Source organism: Sciurus vulgaris (genome assembly GCF_902686455.1).
Source record: "Sciurus vulgaris genome assembly, chromosome: 6".
In the NCBI taxonomy this organism is placed as follows: domain Eukaryota; kingdom Metazoa; phylum Chordata; class Mammalia; order Rodentia; family Sciuridae; genus Sciurus; species Sciurus vulgaris.
Window position 1 is genome coordinate 80,571,108 of NC_136466.1, and position 26,906 is coordinate 80,598,013.

Genomic DNA, 26,906 nt, shown 5'->3' on the forward strand with positions numbered 1-26,906 from the left:
TGCATATTAGCAAAAAACTAACGAAAACCTTTAAAACAAATAAGGTGAGTATCTCAGGAGTAAGATGAGTTTTCTATTAGGTTGTCTATAATTATTCTCCTTGAGTGATACTTTCTTATTTAAACTTTAAACAATGTTAATTAACTCCCCATAGAAAGTTTCTGGACTTCAAAATATCTTGAAACTGAAGTTTGCATGCAAATGTATATGCACAAGTGCACATTTTCACTATTGCATATTCTTTGACTTTTTGAACATTTTTATGTGTTTAATAAGTGCCTTCTGCTAATACCCCAAATATTTACCTTTCATAAACTCTTCTTTCCCTTTGTCATGGTTTCACTGGAATCCTTGATTAGAGAATATTTAGTGTAATTACACTTAAATTGTGCTGTTGCGGTTTTGATGATTTTGCAAATAAAAAATTCAATAACGGAAGTTAGTGTTTTTTTGAAAATTAGATGAATGAACTATAACTTGATATTCAATTATTTAAAGCAAATCAAAAACTAAGGTCTAACTAATAAATAACTAATTTATTTACTTTTATTTGTTTTTAGACTAGGTCTTGCTACATTGCCTAGGCCAGTCTCAAACCTCTGAACTCAAGAGATCCTCCTTCCTCAGCCTCTCATGTGCTGGGATTACACATAGTACCAAAGCTGTAAGCTTCTTTATCATGTTTTGGTGATTCACAATGTTTCTCTTTTTGGGAGACTGGCTAAATTTTCCTTGTAAAATGTGCTTAGAAAGCATATTTAAAATGCATTATGAGATCTAAAATTCACATTTCTTTGTGTTATAAAAGTTTCTTAAAATGAAACAAATAACATGTACTAAAATTTGGAATGGGAAAATAAATTAAGACATATTATCATAATTAAATTTACAAAATACATTTCACATGCTTTCTTTGTCATTGGATTTTTATGTCATTGTTTTAAAAACAAATTTTACATAGATGAGCAAGATGCTTTTAGAATATTTGTGATGAAATTCAATTTTAACCACAAAGTAATATTTTCTCTTTCATTGGTATCCACATACTTTGAAGTATTTCTGTTTATGGTCTTTGAAGTCTAAACTGATCACAGGTTTATTATCCTTAACCTAGACTAAATTGATGAAACTTTCCGTAAGTTATTTGTACTATCAACATGGCTGATCCTCCAATGTAACACTGAAAAGACAAAGGAACATAATTTAAAAGCCATATTTTCCCAATGTCTTGCTGAAGATTTCATTATAATTCAGTACCCTAATATCAAGGCAAAACAAATAGCTACAAATCATTCAAGGAATAAAATAGGAGGAAGTAAAAGCTTTTAATTATTTTTTTTTAAATTCTGTTAAAATCATGGTTAAAAAAGTGGTTGAGTTTTAAGCTTTAATATGTGTTCATAATGGCATTCATTAACTATAGGACTCTGGCAAATTTTTTGTTTCTATCTGAATATGTACAACATTAAAGTATGGTTTTCTAATAAGAAATTGTGGCAAAGACCTCACAGTGAATGTGCATTTTAATAGACATTACATATACTTAAATCATCATATGTCCAAATAAATAACTATTTATTTCTAAAGTTATAGCTATAAAAAGCAGTCAAATTTCATGGGTAATAGATTACATATTGAACAAACTATTAACAACTTTATAAATGCATTATGCTAGTATATTACTCAGCCTACTTTATCAAAAGATGAAGTGAACTGAGAAAATGTTCATGTTTGATCTAAAAACTTGTACTTAGCTCAGTTATTAAAATGTTGTCATGAAACTATCTGTCACTTTACATGGCATTGAAAGACAAAAATGCAAATTAAAGGTAAATTATCTTTGTATTGTTAGCACTAAACAAATAGAACTTGAATGATTCCAAAGAAAGGAAAAAGAAAACCTAGGGATATGCAAACACACTGCTACCTTTCTTCTAACACAAAAGGAGAAAGAGGAAAGAAATAGTGAGGTCCTATATCTTTTGCCAGCATTTCTCATTCATATCCTATTCATCTGCTAGAAAGTATTTTGTTTCCCAGTGGACTTATCCATGTTCATTTTCTCCCCAAATATTTTAAAACCCTATAAGCTTTTCATGCAAGTTTATGAAACTAAGGGTGAAGAAAATAAATTGTGTAATGGTTTTAGAACAATAATAAATCCTAATTTAAAGGCTAAATTATAGATTAGAGAATGCTTTAATCTGGTTTGCATTCCTATGATAAATTAATGTGATTTTTATTTTAAGGTTTTAGATCTTCTTTAGCCTGGTGTGATGGTGCATGCCTATAATTTCAGCTAATCAGGAGGCTGAGGGAGTTGGATCACAAGTTCAAAGTCAACCTCAGCAACTTAATGTGGCCCTAGCTAACAGAAATACCGTGTCTCAAAGTTTTAAGAAAAGGTTATTTTTTCTTTTTCTTTTTAAAGGCTGGGGATATGGTTCAATGGTTAAGTGTCCCTGGGTTGATCTAATATGACTGGTAAAATGTTCAAATCTGCTTCTTTACTGTCTTCTGTCATGTTTTATCTTTTTTTGTTTGTTTGTTTGTTTTTGTTATGTTTTTTACATTCTCTATCAAACATAGTTACTCTAACTGGTTTTTTTTTAAAGAATATTTTATTTTTTATTTTTTATTTTTTAAAATTTATTTATTTTAATTAAAAATCATAAATTTACATAGGGCAATCTTGTTTGATTCATTCTGTTATTTTTTCCCTTTCCCCCCACCCCTCCCACCCCTCTTTTCCCTCTATACAGTCCTTCCTTCCTCCATTCTTACCACCCTCCTTATCCCTAACCCTAAACCTAACCCGAAACCTAACGCTAACCTCTCCTACCCCCCCTTATATGTCCTCATCCATTTATCAGCAAGATCATTTGTCCTTTAGTTTTTTGAGATTGGCTTATCTCACTTAGCATGATATCCTCCAATCTCATCCATTTGCCTGCAAATGTCATAATTTTATCATTCTTTATGGAGGAGTAGTATTCCATTGTATATATATGCCACAGTTTCTTTTATCCATTCATCAATTGAAGGACATCTAGGTTGGTTCCACAATCTGGCTATAGTGAATTGAGCAGCAATGAACATTTCTTGGCTGTACCTCTGTAGTATGCTGATTTTAAGTCCTTTGGGTATAGGCCAAGGAGTGGGATAGCTGGGTCAAATGGTAGTTCCATTCCAAGCTTTCTGAGGAATCTCCATACTGCTTTCCAGAGTGGCTGCACTAATTTGCAACCCCACCAGCAATGTATGAGTGTTCCTTTTTCCCCACATCCTCACCAACACCTATTGTTGCTTGTGTTCTTGATAATCACCATTTCTAATTGGGGTGAGATGAAATCTTTGGGTAGTTTTGATTTGCATTTATCTTATTACTAGAGATGTTGAACATTTTTTCATTTATCTGTTGATTGCTTCTACATCTTCTTCTCTGAAGTGTCTGTTCATTTCCTTAGCCCACTTGTTGATTGGATTATTCGTATTCTTGGTGTAGAGTTGTTTGAGTACTTTATAGATTCTGAAAATTAGCGTTCTATCTGAAGTATGAGTGGCAAAGATATTCTCCAACTCTGTAGGCTCTCTCTTCACATTACTGATAGTTTCCTTTGCTGAGAGAAAGCTTTTTAGTTTGAATCTATCCCAGTTGTTGATTCTTGCTTTTATTTCTTGTGCTATGGGAGTCCTGTTAAGGAAGGCTAATCCTAAGACAACAAGTTGAAGGTTTGGACCTACTTTTTCTTCTATAAGATGCAGGGTCTCTGGTCTGATTCCATTTTGAGTTGAGTTTTGTGCAGGGTGAGAGATAGGGGTTTAATTTCATTCTGTTGCATATGGATTTCCAGTTTTCCCAGAACCATTTGTTGAAGAGGCTATCTTCTCTCCATTGCATATTTTTGGCACCTTTGTCTACTATGAGATAATTGTATTTATTTGGGTTTGTGTCCATGTCCTCTATTCTGTACCATTGATCTACCTGTCTATTTTGGTACCAATACCATGCCGTTTTTGTTACTATTGCTTTGTATAGAGTTGAAGATCTGGTATTGCAATACCCAATGCTTCGCTCTTTCTACTGAAGATTGCTTTAGCTATTCTGGGTTTTTTATTCTTCCAGATGAATTTCATAATTGCTTGCTCTATTTATGTAAGGTACACCATTGGGAGTTTAATTGGAATTGCATTGAATCTGTATAGCACTTTTGGTAGTACAGCCATTTTGACAATATTAATTCTGCCTATCCAAGAACATGGGAGATCTTTCCATCTTCTAAGGTTTTCTTTAATTTCTTTATTTTTCTGTTCTGTAATTCTCATTGTAGAGGTCTTTCACCTCTTTTATGAGATTGATTCCCAAGTATTTTATTTTTTTCAAAGCTATTGTGAATGGGGTAGTTTTCCTAATTTCTCTTTCTAAAGATTCATCACTTACGTATAAAAATGCATTGGATTTATGAGCATTGATCTTGTAACCTGCTACTTTACTCAATTCACTTATGAGTTCTAAGAGTTTTCTGGTGGAATTTCCAGGTTCCTCTAAATATAAAATCATGTTATCAGCAAACAGGGATAGTTTGAGTTCTTCTTTTCCAATTCATATCCCTTTAATTTCTTTGCTTTGTCTAATTGCTCTGGCTAGAGTCTCAAGAACAATGTTGAATAGAAGTGGTGAAAGAGGGCATCCCTGCCTTGTTCCAGTTTTTAGGGGGAATGCTTTCAGTTTTTCACCATTTAGAATGATATTGGCCATGGGCTTACTTAGCGTAGATGGCCTTTACAATGTTAAGGAATGTTCCCACTACCCCAATTTTCTCTAGTGTTTTGAGCATGAAGAGATGCTGTATTTTATCAAATGCTTTTTCTGCATCTATTGAAATAATCATGTGATTCTTAACTTTTAGTCTGTTGATATGGTGCATGACATTTATTGATTTTCGGATGTTGAACCAACCTTGCATCCCTGGGATAAAACCCACTTGAACGTGATGCACTATCTTTTTAATATATTTTTGTATGCGATTTGCTAAAATTTTGTAGAGAATTTTTGCATCGATGTTCATTAAGGATATTGGTCTGAAATTTTCTTTCCTTGATGTGTCTCTGTCTGGTTTAGGTATCAGGGTGATATTGGCTTCATAGAATGAGTTTGGGAGGGTTCCCTCCTCTTCTATTTCATGGAATACTTTGAGGAGTATTGGAATGAGCTCTTCTTTAAAGGTTTTGTAGAACTCGGCTGAGAACCCATCTGGTCCCGTACTGAGGACCGCTGCTTGCCGCCGGGGCTGCTCCAAGTGGCTCAGCTTACGTAAAACCATGGCTTCTTTGCCTGTCTTGCTCCAAGCGGCTCAGCGCCGCTTCTCGCGCTTAGGGCCCAACCAGAGGGACAGAAGACAAGTACACTTTAGAGGTTCATGAACAGCTTCCCCTTTATTCAGATAACACACCCTCAATATATAAGGCGTCTCATGCATAAGCAATTGTAACCAGATATGTCCATCCAATCCTGTTAAAGGTCAAGCGATCGCTTGCTCCAGCATACATGTAAAGTATACTGTCCACGCGCTAGGCAGCTGAACTGATTATCATGCAGCCAATTGTAAACACTTCCTGCCATTCTCCATGCATAATCAGGATGCCGTTTGCTCTCTGCCAGTTGCCATCTTTAGATGAACGTGGCGTAACCCTGGGTCCCTGGTTTCGCCCACCACAGTCCCGGACTTTTCTTTGTTGGTAGGCTTTTGATGACCTCTTCTATATCATTGCTTGAAATTGATTTATTTAAGTTGTGTATGTCCTCCTCGTTCAGTTTAGGTAATTCATATGTCTCTAGAAACTTGTTGATGTCTTCGAGGTTTTCTGTTGATTGTTGATTGTTGATTGTGTTATTGAGATCTATGGTTTCTTTATTCAATTTGTGTTTGGAAGATCTATCCAGTGGTGAGAGAGGTGTGTTAAAATCACCTAGTATTATTGTGTTGTGGTCTATTTGATTTCTGGAATGGAGAAGGATTTGTTTGACGTACATGGATGAGCCAATGTTCGGGGCATAGATATTTATGATTGTTATGTCTTGCTGATTTATGCTTCCCTTAAGCAGTATGTAATGTCCTTCTTTATCCCTTCTGACTAGTTTTGGCTTGAAGTCCACATTATCTGAAATGAGGATGGATACTCCAGCTTTTTTGCTGTGTCCGTGTGCATGGTATGTTTTTTCCCATCCTTTCACCTTTAGTCTATGGGTATCTCTTTCTATGAGATGAGTCTCTTGCAGGCAGCATATTGTTGGATTTTTCTTTTTAATCCAATCTGCCAGTCTATGTCTTTTGATTGATGAGTTCAGGCCATTAACATTAAGGATTATTATTGTGATATGATTTGTATTCCCAGTCATTTGATTCATTTTTGTTTTTTGACATGATTTGGTTTCTCCTTTATTTGGCTGTTCCTTTAGGCTAGTTCCTCCCGTTGCTGATTTGCATCATTGTTTTTCATCTCTTCCTCATGGAATATTTTGCTGAGAATGTTCTGTAATGCCGGCTTTCTTTTTGTAAATTCCTTTAGCTTTTGTTTATCATGGAAGGATCTTATTTCGTCGTCAAACCTGAAAGTAAGTTTTGCTGGGTACAAGATTCTTGGTTGGCATCCATTTTCTTTCAGGGCTTGGTAAATGTTGTTCCAGGCCATTCTAGCTTTTAGGGTCTGGATTGAAAAATATGCTGATATTCTTATTGGTTTCCCCCGAATGTAATTTGATTCTTTTCTCTCGCAGCCTATAAAGTTCTGTCTTTATTTTGTATGTTAGGTATTTTCATAATAATGTGCCTTGGTGTGGGTCTGTTGTAATTTTGTATATTTGGAGTCCTATAAGCCTCTTATACTTGGTTTTCCATTTCATTCTTCAGATTTGGGAAATTTTCTGATATTATTTCATTGAATAGATTGTTCATTCCTTTGGTTTGTTTCTCTAAGACTTCCTCAATCCCAATAATTCTTAAATTTGGCCTCTTCATGATATCCCATAGCTCTTGTAGATTCTGTTCATGATTTCTTACCATCTTTTCTGTTTGGTCAACTTTGATTTCAAGATTAAATATTTTTTCTTCAATGTCTGAGGTTCTGTCTTCCAGGTGTTCTATACTATTGGTTATGCTTTCTATGGTGTTTTTAATTTGGTTTATTGTTTCCTTCATTTCAAGGATTTCTGTTTGTTTTTCTTTCAGTATCTCTAACTCTTTATTGAAATGATCTCTTGCTTCCCGTATTTGCCCTTTTAACTATTGATTGGTGTAACCATTTAATGCCTACATTTGCTCTTTCATCTCCTCATTTGCTTCCCTGATTGTTTTAATTATGTACATTCTGAACTCCCTTTCTGACATTTCTTCTGCTGTGCTGTCACTGGGTTTTATTGATATAGTATCTAGGTTTGTTTGGGACATTTTCTTCCCTTATATTCTCATATTAGTCAGATGTCAATGGGACTCTGAGATAGTGCAGATTTCCCCTATTGGCTTATTGTGTCCCTGTAGATTTCCAGTGTATCACCTCCCAGCCTTCAGTAGCCTGAAGTCTTGGAGGAACTTGATAATGCAGTGCTTCCGAAGAAAGCTGCCCCTAGCCTGTTACTGGTTCCAGGGCTTGGAGCTGGCTCTATGCGGAAAGGTTCTCACTGGGGGGCCTGCTCCAAGAAGCTGGCTGTGTGGGAGGAGCCCACTGCCGGAGTGAGCAAGGCTACCTGGGGAAGACTTTAGCTGCCCTGCCCTTCTCTGATAAGCCGCCTATCTGGGCCTGCCGCCCAGGCCGAACTCACCCAGTGGTGGAGACTCACCCCGTGGCTCTATTTTAGTCCACATCTCTCAATGCCTCCCCTTCTTGAATCCTGGGTTCTGGAGTGACTGGAGATGCAGTCACCCTCTAGTCCACCATCTTGGATCACTCACCACTATTATTGAACATAGAGCAATTAAGGAAGAGAAGGACAATAAAGGAATACAAATAGAAAAAGAAAAGGTAAGATTATTTTTTCTGCTGATGTCATGATATCATATGTAAAAGATGGACCCCCCCAAAAAAATCCACCAGATGAGTTCAAGAGCTGATAAGCAAATTTACTACAGTAGCAGGATATAGGATCAACATATACAAATCAATTGCTTTCCTGTACACCAATAATAGATCTGCTGAAAAAGAAATTAGGAAACGTATCCCATACACAACAACCTCAAAAAATATTTGGAAATTAACTAAGAAGGTGAAGGACTTCTACAATGTAAACTATTGAGCACTGAAGAAAGAAATGAAGATCTTAAAAGATGGAAATACCTCTCAAATTCTTGAATAGGCAGAATTAATATTGTCAAATGGTCATATTACAGAAAGCATTACACAGACTCAATGCAATCTCCATAAATTATCAATGACATTCTTCAAAGAACTAAAAAAAAATAGTTACAATAGTTTTAAAAAAACAAGGAGGTATAGAATATCAAAAGCAATAGTGAAGAAGAGCAATGCTGGAGGTATCATAATACAGAACCTCATATTATATTACAGAGCTAAAGTAACAAAAACAACATGGCATTGATATCAAAAGAGACATGAAGATCAATGGTATAGAATAGAAGACACAGAAACAAATCCATATAAATTTGGTTATCTGATACTGGACAAAGATACTAAAATCATATTGGAGAAAAGATAGTGTTTTAAACAAATGGTGCTGGGGAAACTGGATATTCATGTGCAGAAAAATGGAAATTTACCCCTATGTCACTCCTGCAGAAAAGCCAATGCAAAGTGGATCACAGACTTAGGAATTAGAACAGAAAATTTGCAATTACTGGAAGATAATATAGGCCTAAAACTTATCCCAACATGTTGGCACAGACTCGAATTCCTTAAGAAGACTCCTAAAATACAAGAAATAAAACCCAAAATCAATAAGTGGATGTCATCAACTTATAAAGTTTCTGCACAGCAAAGGAAACAACATGAGGAGGAATCCAACAGAATGGAAGAAGATTTGTACCACCCTCTCCTAAGATAAAAATTAATAACTAAAATATATAAAAAATTCAAAAAACTACCACCAAAATAAACAAACAATGCAATAAGTAAATGGGCAAAAGAACTGAACAGACATTTCTTAAAAGAAGAAATCTGAAAGACCCACAAAGATATAAAAAAATGTTAAACATCTTTAGCAATTAGGGAAATGGAAATCAAAACCACATTGTGATTTCATCTCACTGGAGTCAGAACAGCATTTATCAAGAATACAAATAATAAATGTTGAAAGAGGTATGGGGAAAAAGGTACACTTGCACATTGTTGGTGGGACTACACATTAATGCAACCACTCTGGAAAGCAGTGTGGAAATTCCTCCAAAAATTAGAAATGGAGCCAGTCACAGTGGTGCACACCTGTAATTGCAGTGTCATGGGAGGCTGAGGCAGGAGGATCACGAGTTCAAAGTCAGTCTCAGCAAAAGTGAGGCGCTAAGCAACTCAGCAAGACCCTGTCTCTAAATAAAATACAAAATGGGCTGGGAATGTGACTCAGTGGTCGAGTGCCCCTGAGTTCAATTCCAGTACTCCCATGAAAAAAGAGGAATGGAACCACCATATGACCCAGATAACCCACTCCTTGCTATGTATATGAAAGAGTTAAAATCAGCCCACTATAGTGACACAGTCACATCCATATTTATAGCAGTTTGATTCACAATAGCCAAGCTATGGAACCAATCTCATGCCCTTTGACAGGTGAATGGATAAAGCAAATTGGTATATATATGCAGTGGAGTATTACTCAGGCATAAAGAAGAATAAAATAATGGCATTTGCCAGTGAATGTATGAAACTAGAAACAGGCATGCAAAATAAAATAAGCCATACCACAAAAGTTAAAGGGCAAATGCTTTAGCTGATATGTTGAAACTTGTCCAAAATAAGGGAGGGGAAAGAAAAGAACAGGAAGGAAAAGGAAAGAAATGGTGAGTGGAATTTCAGGAAAAAAAAAAAAAAAAAAAGATCAGTAGGGTAGTGGAAAGGGTTTGAGGGAGAGGGAGGTGGGGTGGGATAAGGGAAGAGCAGTGGAATGGATCTTACCTAACTTTCCCATGTGCATGAATGATTATACCATAATGAATCTCTCACCATTATGTGTATCCACAATATGCTAATTTTTAAAAACAATCTACAAAAATTGTTTTTAAAATTTTAAAAATTTCAATATTATTTTATAATCATAATATTATAAAATTAAATATTACATTTCAATATTATTTTATGAAACATTATTAGTGTAGGTTTTATGTTAAAGTGGTTGTATCATGTTGAATTAATAGAAAATGAATACTTTTTAAAAAGTAATAAGTAGGCCCATTATCACTGATGTGAGTTTCGAGGATAAACCTCTGTGTTATTAGGAGTTTGCCAGTAAAAAAATCTATCAGTCTCCTAATCTTTGCAGTAGATTGCAAATGAACTTTAACTTTAGTTATAATTGGCTAATTGGGTGGGAAAAGATTCTGATTGTAAATTATTAGCACCCAACGTTTTATTTCCCTTTTCCCTATTCCCCTTTATTGCACCAAAATGATGAAAACACTTATCAAAAGCCTAGAATAAGCAACTCAAAGCAGCTGGGTGACTCTCACCCGTTGGGAAGGCGTCCCGGATGGGACGGTGGTCCCGGAACGCAGGGAACTTTGTGAAGTAGAGCTGCCGGCGAGACACCCATCCCCCCCACTGGAGCAGTGAACTCGGACAACTGGGAGCGCCGTAAAGGAGGCCGTTCGGCACAGCGCTGGGACTCAGAGCAACCACTGGGGCTCCGGCGGCTGCCCAGGGGAGGAGTGGCGAGGAGAGCTGTGTGGACTCAGGACACCGGGGCCTGCCCTGAGGAGGAGGAGGAGGAATGTGGCCGCTTGGATTCGGAGTGGCTGCACCAGAGCTACAGGCGGTTGCCAGAGGACAAGCCACGCAGCGAGCTGTTTGGACTAAGAACGACTGCTTCTGAACACCGGGGCCTGCCCTGAGGACGAGGAGGAGGAAGAGGAGCGCGGCCGCTTGGATTCGGGTGACTACACCAGAGCTACAGGCGGTTGCCAGAGGAGGGGCTGTGTGGCCAGCTGTTTGGACTCAGACCACTTCTGAACACCGGGACCTGCCCGGAGGAGTAGGAGGAGGAGGAGGAGGAGCGCGGCGGGTCGTTTGGACTCGCAGTGACTGCATTAGCGCTCCAGGCGGCTGCTCAGAGGAGAAGGCGAGTGGTGAGTTGTTTGGACTTAAAGTGACAGCTCCTGAACACAGGGGGGCTGCCTGGAGGAGAAGCGTGGTGGGTCGCTTGGTCTTGAGTGGCCGCACCAGAGCTCCGGACGGTTGCCCAGAGGACCCATGCAGCGGGTCACGTGGATTCAGAGCCACTCAGAGGGACTGCTCCTGAACACCCGGGGAGTTATCTGGAGAAGGAGGAGGAACGGGGAGGGTCACTTCGACTCGGAGTGATTGATTGCCCCGGGCTACAGGTGGTTGGTGGGAGGTGGAGGCACGCAGTGAGTTTCTTGGACTCCTAGTGACCGCACCGGAATACTGGGCAGCTGTCTGGAGGAAGAGGCATGTGGCGGGTCTCTGGGACTCAGAGCGATTGTTTGGGGCCCCAGGTGGCTGCTCAGAGGAGGGGCCGCATAGCCAGGCGATTAGGTGCAGAGCAGGGTCCCAGGATCTAGGAGGCTTCTTGGTGGAAGAGCCACACAGAGACAGGCTTAGGGCGGAGCGAAGGTTCCAGGCCTGCGGGCAGATTCTCTGAGGAGGGGCAGCCTAAGGAGATTCATCTGCGAATGGTGAGGCTCCCAGGCCCAGGAGGTAGGGCCGGGGCCCTGGGAACTTTGCAGAGGAAGGCAGCCCAGCCCAGGCAGTAGCTGTAAATTGAGGGGAACCTCTAGGAGGGAACTGACCAGCGAGACCTCCCCACTGGGTGAGTCTTCCGTGCTGGGTGAGGTTTCCCAACAAGGATGGTAAAACCAGAGACTCAGGCCCAAACAGGCCTTGCCTCAGCCCACAGCCTAGGTCCCCTTTGGATGACCATTGGTCAACAAGTGGAGGCACCTCTGCCCACTAGCAGGGATAATACCGCACCTGAAGGCCACCACTCCTAGAGAGGCAGCTTCCTTGTGGAGCACCGCATTATCAACTTCCTCCAAGACTTCAGCCTACTGAAGGCTAAGGGGGGATATATATGGAAATCTTCAGGGACATTGTAAGTCAATAGAGGAAATCTGCAATATCTCAGCGGTCCTCTGATACCTGAACAATATGAGAAAACAAGGAAAGAAAATGCTGCAAACAAATCTAGATGTTACATCAATAAAACCCAATGACAGCATGGCAGAAGAAATGACAGAAAAGGAGTTCAGAATGTACATAATTAAAATGATCAGAGAAGCAAACGATGAGATGAAAGAGCAAATGCAAGTATTGAATGATCGCACCAATCGACAGTTAAAAGAGCAAATACAGGAAGCAAAAGATCATTTCAATAAAGAGTTAGAGATATTGAAAAAAACCAAACAGAAATCCTTGACATGAAGGAAACAATAAACCAAATTAAGAACACCATAGAAAGCATATCCAATAGGATAGAACACCTGGAAGACAGAACCTCAGACATTGAAGACAAAATATTTAACCTTGAAAACAAAGTTGACCAAACAGAAAAGATGATAAGAAATCATGAACAGAATCTACAAGAACTATGGGATATCATGAAAAGGCCAAATTTAAGAATTATTGGGATTGAGGAAGGCCTAGAGAAACAAGCCAAAGGAATGAACAATTTATTCAATGAAATAATATCAGAAAATTTCCCAAATCTCAAGAATGAAATGGAAAATCAAGTTCAAGAGGCTTATAGGACTCCAAATACACAAAATTACAACAGACCCACACCAAGGCACATTATAATGAAAATACCTAACATACAAAATAAAGACAGAATTTTAAAGGCTGTGAGAGAAAAGAACCAAATTACATTCAGGGGGACACCAATACGGATATCAGCAGATTTTTCAATCCAGACCCTAAAAGCTAGAAGGGCCTGGAACAACATTTTTCAAGCCCTGAAAGAAAATGGATGCCAACCAAGAATCTTATACCCAGCAAAACTTACCTTCAAATCTGACGATGAAATAAAATCCTTCCATGATAAACAAAAGCTAAAAGAATTTACAAAAAGAAAGCCAGCATTGCAGAACATTCTCAGCAAAATATTCCATGAGGAAGAGATGAAAAACAAAGAAGCAAATCAGCAAAGGGAGGAATTATCCTAAAGGAATTGTCAAATAAAGGAGGAAACAAGTTGTGTCAAACAAATAAATAAATAAAATTTAAAAAATGAACCAAATGACCGGGAAACCAAATCATATCTCTATAATAACCCTGAATGTTAATGGACTGAATTCATCAATCAAAAGACTAGTCTGGCAGATTGGATTAAAAAGAAAGATCCAACAATATGTTGCCTGCAAGAGACTCACCTCATAGAAAAAGATACCCATAGAATAAAGATGAAAGGATGGGGAAAAACATACCATGCACATGGACTCAGCAAAAAAGCTGGAGTATCCATCCTCATTTCCGATAATGTGGACTTCAAGCCAAAGTTAGTCAGAAGGGATAAAGAAGGACATTTCATACTGCTTAAGGGAAGCATAAACCAGCAAGATATAACAATCATAAACATCTATGCCCCAAACAGTGGCTCATCCATGTATGTCAAACAAATCCTTCTCAATTTCAGAAACCAAATAGACCATAACACAATAATACTAGGTGATTTTAACACTCCTCTCTCACCACTGGACAGATCTTCCAGACAAAAATTGAACAAAGAAACCATAGATCTCGATAACACAATCAATAATTTAGACTTAACGGACATTTATAGAATATACCATCCAACCAAGAGCGAATACACTTTCTTCTCAGCAGCACATGGATCCTTCTCTAAAATAGACCATATATTATGCCACAAAGCTAATGTTAGCAAATACAAGAAGATAGAGACACTAGCATGTATTCTATCAGATCATAATGGATTGAAGTTAGAAATAAATGAAAGAGTAAAACACAGAAACTATTCCAACATCTGGAGATTAGACAATATGCTATTATTTGATGAATGGATAACAGAAGATATTAGGAAGGAAATTAAAAAATTCTTAGAGGTAAATGAGAACAAAGAAACATCATATCAAAATCTCTGGGACACTATGAAAGCAGTACTTAGAGGGAAATTTATTTCATGCATTTAATAAAAGAAGTAAAACTCAACAAATAAACGACCTAACACTACAGCTCAAAGCCCTAGAAAAAGAAGAACAGAACAGCACCAAAAGTAGTAGAAGTCAGGAAATAGTTAAACTCAGAGCTGAAATCAATGAAATTGAAACAAAAGAAACAATACAAAAAATTGACAAAATAAATAGTTGGTTCTTCGAAAAAATAAACAAGATTGATAAACCTTTAGCCACACTAACAAAGAGAAGACGAGAGAAAACCCAAATCACTAAAATTCGGAATGAACAAGGAAATATCAGAACAGACAGGACTGAAATACAAAACATAATTAGAAGCTATTTTGAAAATCTATACTCCAACAAAATAGAAAATTTCAAAGACATCAACAGGTTTCTAGAGACATATGAATTGCCTAAACTGAACGAGGAGGACATAAACAATTTAAATAGACCAATTTCAAGTACTGAAATAGAAGAAGTCATCAAAAGCCTACCAACAAAGAAAAGTCCGGGACCAGATGGGTTCTCAGCCGAGTTCTACAAAACCTTTAAAGAAGAGCTCATTCCAATACTTCTCAAAGTATTCTATAAAATAGAAGAGGAGGGAACCCTCCCAAACTCATTCTATGAAGCCAATATCACCCTGATACCTAAACCAGACAGAGACACATCAAGGAAAGAAAATTTCAGACCAATATCCTTAATGAACATCGATGCAAAAATTCTCAACAAAATTTTAGCAAATCGCATACAAAAACATATTAAAAAGATAGTGCACCATGATCAAGTGGGTTTCATCCCAGGGATGCAAGGTTGGTTCAACATCAGGAAATCAATAAACGTAATTCACCATATTAATAGACTTAAAGTCAAGAATCACATGATTATTTCAATAGATGCAGAAAAAGCATTTGATAAAATACAGCATCCCTTCATGCTCAAAACACTAGAAAAAATAGGGATAGTGGGAACATTCCTTAACATTGTAAAGGCCATTTATGCTAAGCCCATGGCTAATATCATTCTAAATGGTGAAAAACTGAAAGCATTCCCCCTAAAAACTGGAACAAGGCAGGGATGCCCTCTTTCACCACTTCTATTCAACATCGTTCTTGAGACTCTGGCCAGAGCAATTAGACAAACCAAAGAAATTAAAGGGATACGAATTGGAAAAGAAGAACTCAAACTATCCCTGTTTGCTGATGACATGATTATATGTTTAGAGGAACCTGGAAATTCCACCAGAAAACTCTTAGAACTCATAAGTGAATTCAGTAAAGTAGCAGGTTACAAGATCAATGCCCATAAATCCAACGCATTTTTATACATAAGTGATGAATCTTCAGAAAGCGAAATTAGGAAAACTACCCCATTCACAGTAGCCTCGAAAAAAATAAAATACTTGGGAATCAATCTCACAAAAGAGGTGAAAGACCTCTACAATGAGAACTATACAACACTAAAGAAAGAAATTAAAGAACACCTTAGAAGATGGAAAGATCTTCCATGTTCTTGGATAGGCAGAATTAATATTGTCAAAATGGCCATACTACCTAAAGTGCTATACAAATTCAATGCAATTCCAATTAAAATCCCAATGACGTACCTTACAGAAATAGAGCAAGCAATCATGAAATTCATCTGGAAGAATAAGAATCCCAGAATAGCTAAAGCAATCCTTAGCAGGAAGAGTGAAACAGGGGGTATTGCAATACCAGATCTTCAACTCTACTACAAAGCAATAGTAACAAAAACGGCATGGTATTGGTACCAAAATAGAAAGGTAGATCAATGGTACAGAATAGAGGACACGGACACAAACTCAAATAAATACAATTTTCTCATACCAGACAAAGGTGCCCAAAATATGCAATGGAGAAAAGATAGCCTCTTCAACAAATGGTGCTGGGAGAATTGGAAATCCATATGCAACAGAATGAAACTAAACCCATATCTCTCACCATGCACGAAACTAAACTCAAAATGGATTAAGGACCTTGGAATCAGACCAGAGACCCTGCAGATTATAGAAGAAAAAGTAGGTCCAAATCTTCACCTTCTTGGTCTAGGATCAGACTTACTTAACAGGACTCCCATAGCACAAGAAATAAAAGCAAGAATCAACCACTGGAATAGATTCAAACTAAAAAGCTTTCTCTCAGCAAAGGAAACTATCAGCAATGCGAAGAAAGAGCCTACAGAGTGGGAGAATATCTTTGCCAATCATACTTCAGATAGAGCACTAATCTCCGGAATCTATAAAGAACTCAAAAAACTCTACTCCAAGAATTCAAATATTCCAGTCAACAAATGGGCTAAGGAAATGAATAGACACTTCACAGAAGAAGATCTACAAGCAATCAACAAACATATGGAAAAATGTTCAACATCTCTAATAATAAGAGAAATGCAAATAAAACCACCCTAAGATTCCATCTCACCCCAATTAGAATGGCGATTATCAAGAATACAAGCAACAACAGGTGTTGGTGAGGATGTGGGGAGAAAGGTACACTCATACATTGCTCGTGGGGCTGCAAATTAGTGCAGCCACTCTGGAAAGCAGTGTGGAGATTCCTTAGAAAACTTGGAATGGACCCTCCATTTGACCCAGCTATCCCACTCCTTGGCCTATACCCAAAGGACTTAAAATCAGCATACTACAGACATACAGCCACATCAATGTTCATAGCTGCTCAATTCACAATAGCCAGACTGTGGAACCAACCTAGATGCCCTTCAATTGATGAGTGGATAAAGAAACTGTGGTATATATATACAATGGAATATTACTCAGCCATAAAGAATGATAAAATTATGGCATTTGCAGGCAAATGGATGAAATTGGAGAATATCATGCTAAGTGAGATAAGCCAATCTCAAAAAGCCAAAGGACGAATGATATCGCTAATAAGTGGAGGATGACACATAATGGGGGGGAAGGAAGGGTTAGTGTTAGGGTTAGAGTTAGGGTTAGGGAGGGGGGCAAGTATGGAAGAAGGAAGTACTGTATAGAGGGTAAAGAAGGGTGGGAGGGGTGGGGGGAAGGGAAAGAATAACAGAATGAATCAAACAACATTACCCTATGTAAATTTATGATGACACAAATGGTATGCCTTTACGCCATGTACAAACAGAGAAACAATATGTATCCCATTTATTTACAATAAAAAAAATAAATAAAATTAAAAAGTAATAAGTAAGTAAATAAAAGGTAACTTTAAAAATAAAGATTACTGTATTTTTGGTTTTTAACTCCTCTTGCTTCCTATATATTTTTAAAGATAATTCCTTTAAAAATTTATAAAGTTGTATTTAGAAGCACACCATAGCTAATAGGATTAAGGTTTTATATAATATGGAAAGTAAATTAGTTGTAATTCAAAATATATTCTTATAAACTAACACTTGTAGTTTCTGAGAAAACTACTAAAATGTAACTGAATATATGTGTAGAAAAAATGATAAGGGAATGCTGTACATAGAATATACCCATACCCATTTAATGAAAAAAAAGAAAACCCTATAATTGAAGTATCACAGAACAAAAAAAATATATGAAAGAGAAGACATTGAAAACGAGTAGTAAGATGGCAGAAGTCATTCCTTCTTTATAAGTATGTTCATTAATTATAAGTATATTGAGCTCTTCAATTAAAAAACAAGGATGTGCTGTTTAGAAAAGAATCATTTAGGTCCAAAGAAAGAAATAGTTGTAAATTACAAAATAAGAAAGAAAATAATCCATGGAAACATTTATCAAAGGATCATTGTAGAGCCTATAGTAATATCACACCAAGTCGACCCTCAGATGAAAATTGCTACAGGACATCAAGAAGGGAATTAAGTGATTATAGAAAGGGTCTGTTGGTTAAGAAAATATACCAATTATAAACACGTGTGCACATAATGGAAAAGCACAAAAATATATAAAGTACAATAGGACAAAAATGAAAAAAGAAACAGTTGGACAAAAATAGTTGGAGGATTTACCCTCAGTTTTAACAATGGAGAGGACAATATTACAAATAAGGAAACAGAACACTTACACAATGATACAAAATATCTATCCATAGACCTAACACACATATAGAACACTCCACCTGATAACTGTATACACATTCTGATCAAACTCACATAGAGCATTATCCATGGTAGATCACGTGAGGCCAGGAAAGAGTTGTAAAATACTGTTTTAAAATATTGAAATCATACAGAGTATCTTTCAGTACCACAAAGCAATGATGACCAAAATAAAAAATAAAAGAAAGTATCAGAAATACACAAGTATGTAGAAATTAACATTCTTAAATAAATAATGGGCCAAAGAAGTCATCACAATGGAAATGAGAAAGTATTTTCAAATGAATACAAAAGGAATACACAACATAACAAACTTACAAGATGCTCCAAGTTTGACCAGTCAAACTCATAGCTGCAAATACCTTCATTGAATATGAAGAAATATCTCAAAATAATTAGCCTAGTTTTCCACTTGAAGGAATTAGAAAAAGAAAGGTAATGGAACTCAAAGCTAGGAGAAGGAAATGCATATTTAAAAGAATTAAAGCATAAATAAATGAAATATGGAACAGAAAAGCAAACTAAAATTTAATTTTAAAAAAAGATGTTTTTACATGACTGACCAAAGCAAAAGGGGTGATAGATGTTTCAAATTGCTAGTATTAGGAAAGCAAATTGAAACATTGTAGCTGTATAGAAATAAAAAAGAATTATTGGGAAATACTAGAAATAATCTAATGTCAATAAATAGTGTAATTTAGATAAAATGTACAAATTCTTAGAAATACACAAACTACAAAACTGACTCAAGAAAAATTTGAAAATTAGTTATATAGCATGTAATGAGAGTGAATCAGTAATGAAAAATTTCCAACAGGACAATCTCAGAATCAGATGATGGCAGATGATATATTCTATCAAACATCTAAATAATAATTATTTCCAATTTTTTCAAATCCTTTCAAAACTATACAAGAGAAAGGACCCTACTAAATCACTACATGAGGTCAGTATTATCACAGTATCAAGAAATACAAGACATTGCAAGAAAATAAATCTAAAAACCAAAATACCCACGAATACAAATGCAAAAGCCTTAACAAATAGGAAACAAAAACCAGTAAAAAGGAATTATCCATCATAATAAAGGGGGGATTTTTTCCAAGGAATGCAATATTTGCATAATATCCAAAACCAAATCAATATAATATACCATATTAAAATAATAAAGAGAAAATCACCACAATTAAACACAAGATATTTGGAAAATTTAATATCCTTTCATGACAAAAACAATAAACAAAATCAAAATACAGAGAAATTTTATGAACCTGATAAAGAATCATGTAAAAATGCCCTACAGAAAACAAAATACTTAGTGGTAAAATAGTGAATGTTTTCCCTGTAAGATCAGGAACAAAACAAAAATGTCTACTCCGGCTTCTTCTATGTCATATTGACCCAGAAGTTTTAGCATGAATGTTTAAGAAAAAAAAAAAAAAAAATGGAAGGTACACAAATTGGAAAGAAAGAATAAACTTCTTTTGTTCATAGGTGACATGATTTCTCATCTGTTCCTACACACCCATACAAAAACAAACATAGGGAAAAAAGACTGAGATAAAAAATGAATGAATTCAATGATGTTGCAGGACACAGGATCAAAATAGGAAAATCAGTTTCATTTCTATGCAATATCAATGAACAAGTAGAAAATGAAATTAATAAAACATTCCTATTGAAAACAGTATACAAATAGCACACTACTTAGAAGTAAATTTAACAAAGGATACTCAAATCTTGTACCTTGACAATGACAAAACATTGAAAGCAATGATGACTTCATTAAATATAAATATCATCATTGTTCAGGAATTTGAACACTTACTATTATTAAGGTGATGTTCCCCAAGCTGATCAACAGTTTAATGCAATTCCTATTAAAATTACAACTGCTATATTTTTCAAAAATAGGCAAATTTATTTAAAATTTGTATAGCATTGTAAGAGACAACGAATGGCTACAAGAAATCTTAAAAAACAGAAGAAAAGTTGGGGGATTCATCCTTCCAAATTTCCAGTTGCTACGGATCTATTGCATCCAAAATAATGTGATTCTGACAAAAGGACACATACTTAAAGCAAAGGAATAGATTGAACGTCCATAAATGAACCCATACATCTTTGATGAATTGATTTTAGACAAAGGTGCCAAAACTGCTCAAAGAATTTGAAGATAACTGCAAAATAACTACCTATGCAAACAGATATAGTACATAGGAGAAAATCTTGAAGACCTTTGTTTTTGTGGGGGGATTCAGATATGATACCAAAAGTTCAAGTCAAAAAAGAGAAAAAAAATGATAAATTTGACTTTATCGAGCAAAAAAAAAAAAAAAAATTCCACATCAATGAACAATGTAATAAAAGTCAAAATCTGCCTACAGAATGACAAAATATTTGCATATCATATGTAGAAAGGGGTAACATCCTGATTACATACAGAATACTTTTCACTGAATAAGAAAAAGAAAATAACAGTCCCCTTTAAAACAGACAAAAGTCATTAATAGGCATTTCTGAAAAGAAGATTTAAAAATAAGCTCAAGAAGAGATGATCAATATCATACATTATTAAGAAAGTGAAAGTCCAAACTGCATGAAATACTAATTCACACTAATCAGATAGCCACAAAAAATTTTTAAAAAAGGAAAAGCAGAAAATAACAAGTGCTGGAAAGGAAGTGGAGAAATTCAAATCTGTATACATTTGTGATAAGAGTAAAAGACAGTTGTCACTGAGAAAAAAAGTTTGCCTCTTCTTCAAAATATTAACTATACAATTTTCATGTGATTCCACAATTCTATTATAGGTTTAAAACTAAACGAATTGACAAATTAGTGTAAAAACAAAATTTGTACATGTATATTCATACCAACATTATTCACAATAGCCAAAAGATAAATAAAAAACAAACATTTACTAATGATGGGTAAGCATGATGGGAAATAGTCCTTAAATGGAATATTATCCAGCCTTGAAGAGAAATGAAGTACTGATACCTGTACATGCATAGGAAGAACACACAACTTCAAGCTTAGTAACAGGATATTGACCATATATGATTTCATTTGTATAAAATGTCCAAATAGGCAAATGTATAGAGACAGAATTCAGATTAATGTGGACAACACGTGGAACAAGGAAAATGAAGCAAAGAGGAGTAGAGTCTTAAAGGTATAGAGTCTATTTTTAGGATAATAAAAAGGTACTAAAATTAGTGTTTATGATTACACAACATTGTGAATGCAGTAAAAGACTGAATTGTATACTTACAATGGTAAATTTGTAAATGTTATATCAAATAAAATGTACCTCAATGAAGCAATAAGTCTATGTTTTAGGGTATAAGAAAATAAACTATTGATTTAAAAATGATTAATATTGAATTTGTGACCATGTGATCTGGAGAACTAGATTTTAAGATTTAAATTTAATGGAAAAAGTAAGTGTAGAATTAAATATGGTGTCAAAAACAAATGTAGGGGTGCTGGGGCTGTAGCACAGAGGTGGAGCACTTGCTTAGCATGTGTGAGGCACTGGGTTCGATCCTTAGCACCACATAAAAATGGAACAAAATAAAGGCGTGCTGTCCATCTAAAACTACAAAAATAATTTAAAAATACAAGGAACAAGAGTGCTTCAAAGACTATTGAAATAGAATACTCTGAAGAGACTTTGGGACCTCTTAAAATCTCTCAATGGTGAAAAAAAAAAAAAATCAAAAGGCATTCCTTTAATGAGTAGGCATAGATAAGGCTAACAAGAGTTATTTTGGGGTCCAGCTAGGTAAGCATGTGAGTTACTTAGTTTATTGACTGTGCTATCATTTGCATGAAAGTAAACATGGTTCAAAATCCAAGTCATTAGGGAGAACAAAAATCTGATTGAAGTTTGGGTAAGTCAAGCTTGTGGATATTTTGTCCCAAATAGTTGAAGTTAATTACTGATATGAAGTATTGCAGGGAAAATGACTAATCAACATAAAAGCATGATCTGTTATTTCATCTCCTTAGAGGTACCTAATGCTTAAACAGAACAAGAATAGGCTCCTTTTAAATATTTTCCACCTCTCTGGTAAAACATGTCCCAGTAGGAACTCTGTGTAATAGTACTTTGTTCTGCTGTTTTCTGAAACTACAGGTACTTAAAACTGTAAATTTTATGTTTCCTAAGGAAAACTGTATAGCTCATATAACTCACTAATTCAAGGAGACCTTTATTTCCAGTTATTTAGAATTAATGATGCTAACTAAAAGCATTTGGAAAGGATCATAAATAAGTAAGAAGTATACAGAAGCTGATATTAGTGGAGCTCATACATGTGCTAATGATGTACAAGAATGCAGATGTTCACAGAATTAGGTGGGAAATGATGAGGGCAACAAAAATTAAAAACGTTTACAGGTGTACTTTTTAGGTACTCAAGTTGAATTTTATTATCAACTGATTTGTTAGTAGTATATAAAAATAAGTTCCTATTAGGTAAGGAAGGTCGAATTCCTATAAAGTGAAGCAGTTTGAGTTTTAGAGTTTCTCATTTCATGGCCCCTTCCAAGGTCCTGAGGGGAGCTCTGGCAATAGTTTCACATGGTCATATGTTTTTATATATTTCAGTAAATTTAGATATTTTAACCATAATCACTTAAAACCACTGTTTCTTTCCACACAGTCTCCCCTCATTCTCACTTTCCCTTGTGTCATGGTGGTGATGATGGCGCCATGAAAGTTTCTTGGATTAAGCTAAGGGAAAGTTGAGTGGAGGATATATTTAGTTTCAGTATCAAAGGATATAATTATGTGGTTCACATTTCTTTTATATATGGCTAAGTTATTGTTAGCTGCCCAATGTAGGGAAGAGCTCTAGAAATATTTCTGCTCAGAATATTGACTGCATAGCATTGAACCATGTCTCAAAGGGCTAGGTGGTAATGTGGTATGAACATGTCCTGTGGTGCCTGGCATGAAAATATTGGAGCAGGAAAGAAGAAACAAGTGGAGCCAGAAACCGGTCTCTGTAAAATTCTTCCCAACATCAAATGTGTAAAATTTGGTTCTTATCAACACCCAGTCAAAACAGAAGTTTCTTCCTGCAGAGCATATAATTATAATTGCTCCATATGATTTTTGATGGAAATTGTTCATAGTATAATCTACTGGAAATACTGTGTTCATAAGACTCAACCTGAGTCTGTACTAAAAATAGTGCATACTTCTGCATGTGATTTTACATCTTTCAGGCATTCCAACTATTGATAATAATAATAATAATAAATGTTCTGACTAACTGTGCTAGAGGAAAGATTTATCATCTGTCTAGTCTCTAAATAGGCAAAATATATTATAAAATTTCTGTCATATGAAGAATCAATTAAATAGCAAGAAATATATAGTGGAGTGAAAGGGAGTTCATGCAAATATTATGTTTTTATTTTTATTTTCCTTTTGTACTGGGGATAGAACTCAGGGGTTCTCAGCCACTGAGCAACATCACCAGTCCTATTTTGTATTTTATTTAGAGACAGGGTCTCACTGAGTGTTTAGCACCTCACTTTTGCTGAGACTTGCTTTGAACTTGAGATCCTCCTGCCTCAGCCTCCCAAGCTGCTAGAATTACAGGTGTGTGCCCCAATGTTGTTCTTTTCTTCCAAGACCTTTGTGATGATTTTAATTTGTCTTTTTGTGATAGGCAAATTAATGTTCCCAAACATATCTGGGTTTAAATGTTACTTTATATGGTAAAAGAGACATTGTTGATGTGATGAAGTTTAAGATTTTTGGATGGGTGGGGAGAACATCTTAGAATCCAGATGAGCCCTAAATGACAATTGTCCTTTTTCCTCTAAGAAATAGGCAAAATGAGATATGAAATAGAAATAAAAGACAATGTGATTTGTAAAACAAATGACTGTGCTGCTGGATTGGAAAATGAAAGAAGGAGCCATAAACCAAAGCATTCAGATAATGCAGTTTTAGAACCTGAGAAAAATAAAGAAACTGATTTTCCCCCAGATCTTCCAGAAGGATCATGGCCCTGATAAACCATTATTTTCATGTGCAACTAATTTTGAACTTCTGGACTGTATCGTTTTAAGATTTGAGTGATTGGTAATTTGTTATGGGAGTGATAAAAACTAATATATCCCTTTAAAATGTTTACAAGTTTTCTCAACTTCTTTTTCCAAATAAACACTTACATCTGTATCATGTTTATATTACTAATTTTGTACACAATTTTAAATGAGTTTAGAATACGTTTACTTTTCTGAGAAAGCTGCCTTTAATTCTGGATAGAATTGCACAGTTACTTTGAGAGCATCCACCTACATTCATCAACATTGCTATTAAAGTCACTGATATAAATACATGCTAAGTGCCTTTCAGTGCCAGGCACTGAGCTAGTCATGATTGGGACAAATGCAGTCATGATCATGTTTGAATGCCTAGTGAGTGCCTATTGTGTTAGGTCCTACAGAAAAAAAATAGAGCCAGATATTGAGGTGATAAGTGATCATGGCATTTGGTGACCTCAACTACCTTGGACAAGCTACTTATTACTTTGAGATTGATTTTTTATCATTAAAATAAAGAAATTGGATTAAAAAGAATTTATATTCTATCTTCTGTCATGTTGCTATTTATTTAATTAGTATTTTTAAACTCCCAAATATATAGGTATGTATTAATATTAAGTAATACTAAGAATTAAGAGAAAGTTTTCTAAAATAAGCATAAAATATCATTTGATTCCTTATAGTCTATCAGGAAAATTAAATTAAAGGACAGAATTTATTAAAAAGTTGAATTCCTAAGAATGGAGAATTCAAAATTAAGATATTTTATAGATGGAAGAAGAAAATGCCTTTATTTATTTTTATTTAAATTAAATTCATAATTGATATATAAAAACAAATATTGCTTTTATTAATAATGTACCCTGTGATGTTTCAATACACCTATATACTATGAAGTGTTTAAATAAGGTTATAAGTATCTCCTCAAACATTTATCATTTGTATGTGATGAAAATATTCAAAATCTTTTTCTCTATCTTTTTGGGATAAACAGAACATAATTGCTCTGAATTTTGGTTTTTAAAATTTTTATTAATACATTATAATTATACTTAATACTGGGGTTCATTTTTACATAATTATACAAGCATGGAATATAATTTGCTCTTATTTAGTCTTGAGTACTTCCCCTTTCCCTCACCTCCCCATACCCACTCTATCCTTTCTTCTACTTTATTGGTCTTCCATCTATTTATAATTTCTAGGTTTGTTTATTTAATTACTGCTTTAGAGCTAAGTAAAGAGGTGAAATTCACTGTGATATATTCATATGTATATATATCCAAATTTGGTCAATTTCATTCCGCTTTTACTCCATTTTCCCATCCCTCCTCCATCCTCCTCAATCCCCTACCTCTACTCGTGATCTCTTTTGAATTTTCATGGAATTTCCTACCTCTTTCCCCCACTCTCCTTACTTTGGTCTAGTTTCTACACAAGAGAGAAACCATTCAACTATTCAACCCATGGCTTTCTGAGCCTGGCTTATTTCACTAAGCATCATGTTATTCAACTTCCAAACTTAAACAGACCAATATCAAACAATGATATTGAAGCAGCAATTAAAACATTTCAGCAAAGAAAAGTCCAGGACCAGGTCAGTTGTGAGTGGAATTCTACCAGACCTTTAAAGAAGGACACAAGTCTTTCCCAAAAATTTCCATGAAATAGAAAATCAGGAAGCATTGCCAAATTCATTCTATGAAACCAGTATTGCCCAGATACCAAAACCAGACAAAGACAACAAGGAAAAAAACTTCAGACCAACAATGCTGATGAACATAGATGCAAAAATCATTAATAAATTATTGGCAAACCACATTCAAAAACACATTAAGAAGATAATACATCATGATCAAGTGGGTTTCAGCCCAGGGATGAAAGTTTGGTTCGACAAATCAATAAGTGCAATTCATCACATACCTAGAATTAAGGACAAATTCACATGATTATCTTAATAAGTGAAGGAAAAGCTGCTGGCACAGTTGAGCCCTCACTCATGTTTAAAGCACTAGAGAAATTAGAAACAGAAGGAACTTGTCTCAACTTGGCAAAGGCTATATTTGACAAACCCAAGAAGGACATCCTACTGAATGCAGAAACACTAAAAGTACTTCTTCTAAAATTAGGAATAAGACAAAGGTGTCCACTCTCATCACTCCTATTAAATATAGCTTTGGAAACACTAGCCAGTGCAATCAGGTAAGAGAAGGAAATTAAAGGCATACAAATAGGAAAGTTTGCTGATGATAATATCTTTATAATAAGCACCCCCCAAAAAAAACACACCAAAACTCTATCAGATGATTTTTAGAGCTGATAAACAAAATTAATAAAGTATGAGGATGAAAATCAACATACATGCACCAGTCACTTTCCTATGTTCCAATGATGAATATACTGAGAAAAAACCCAGGAAAGCTATTTAATTCACAATAA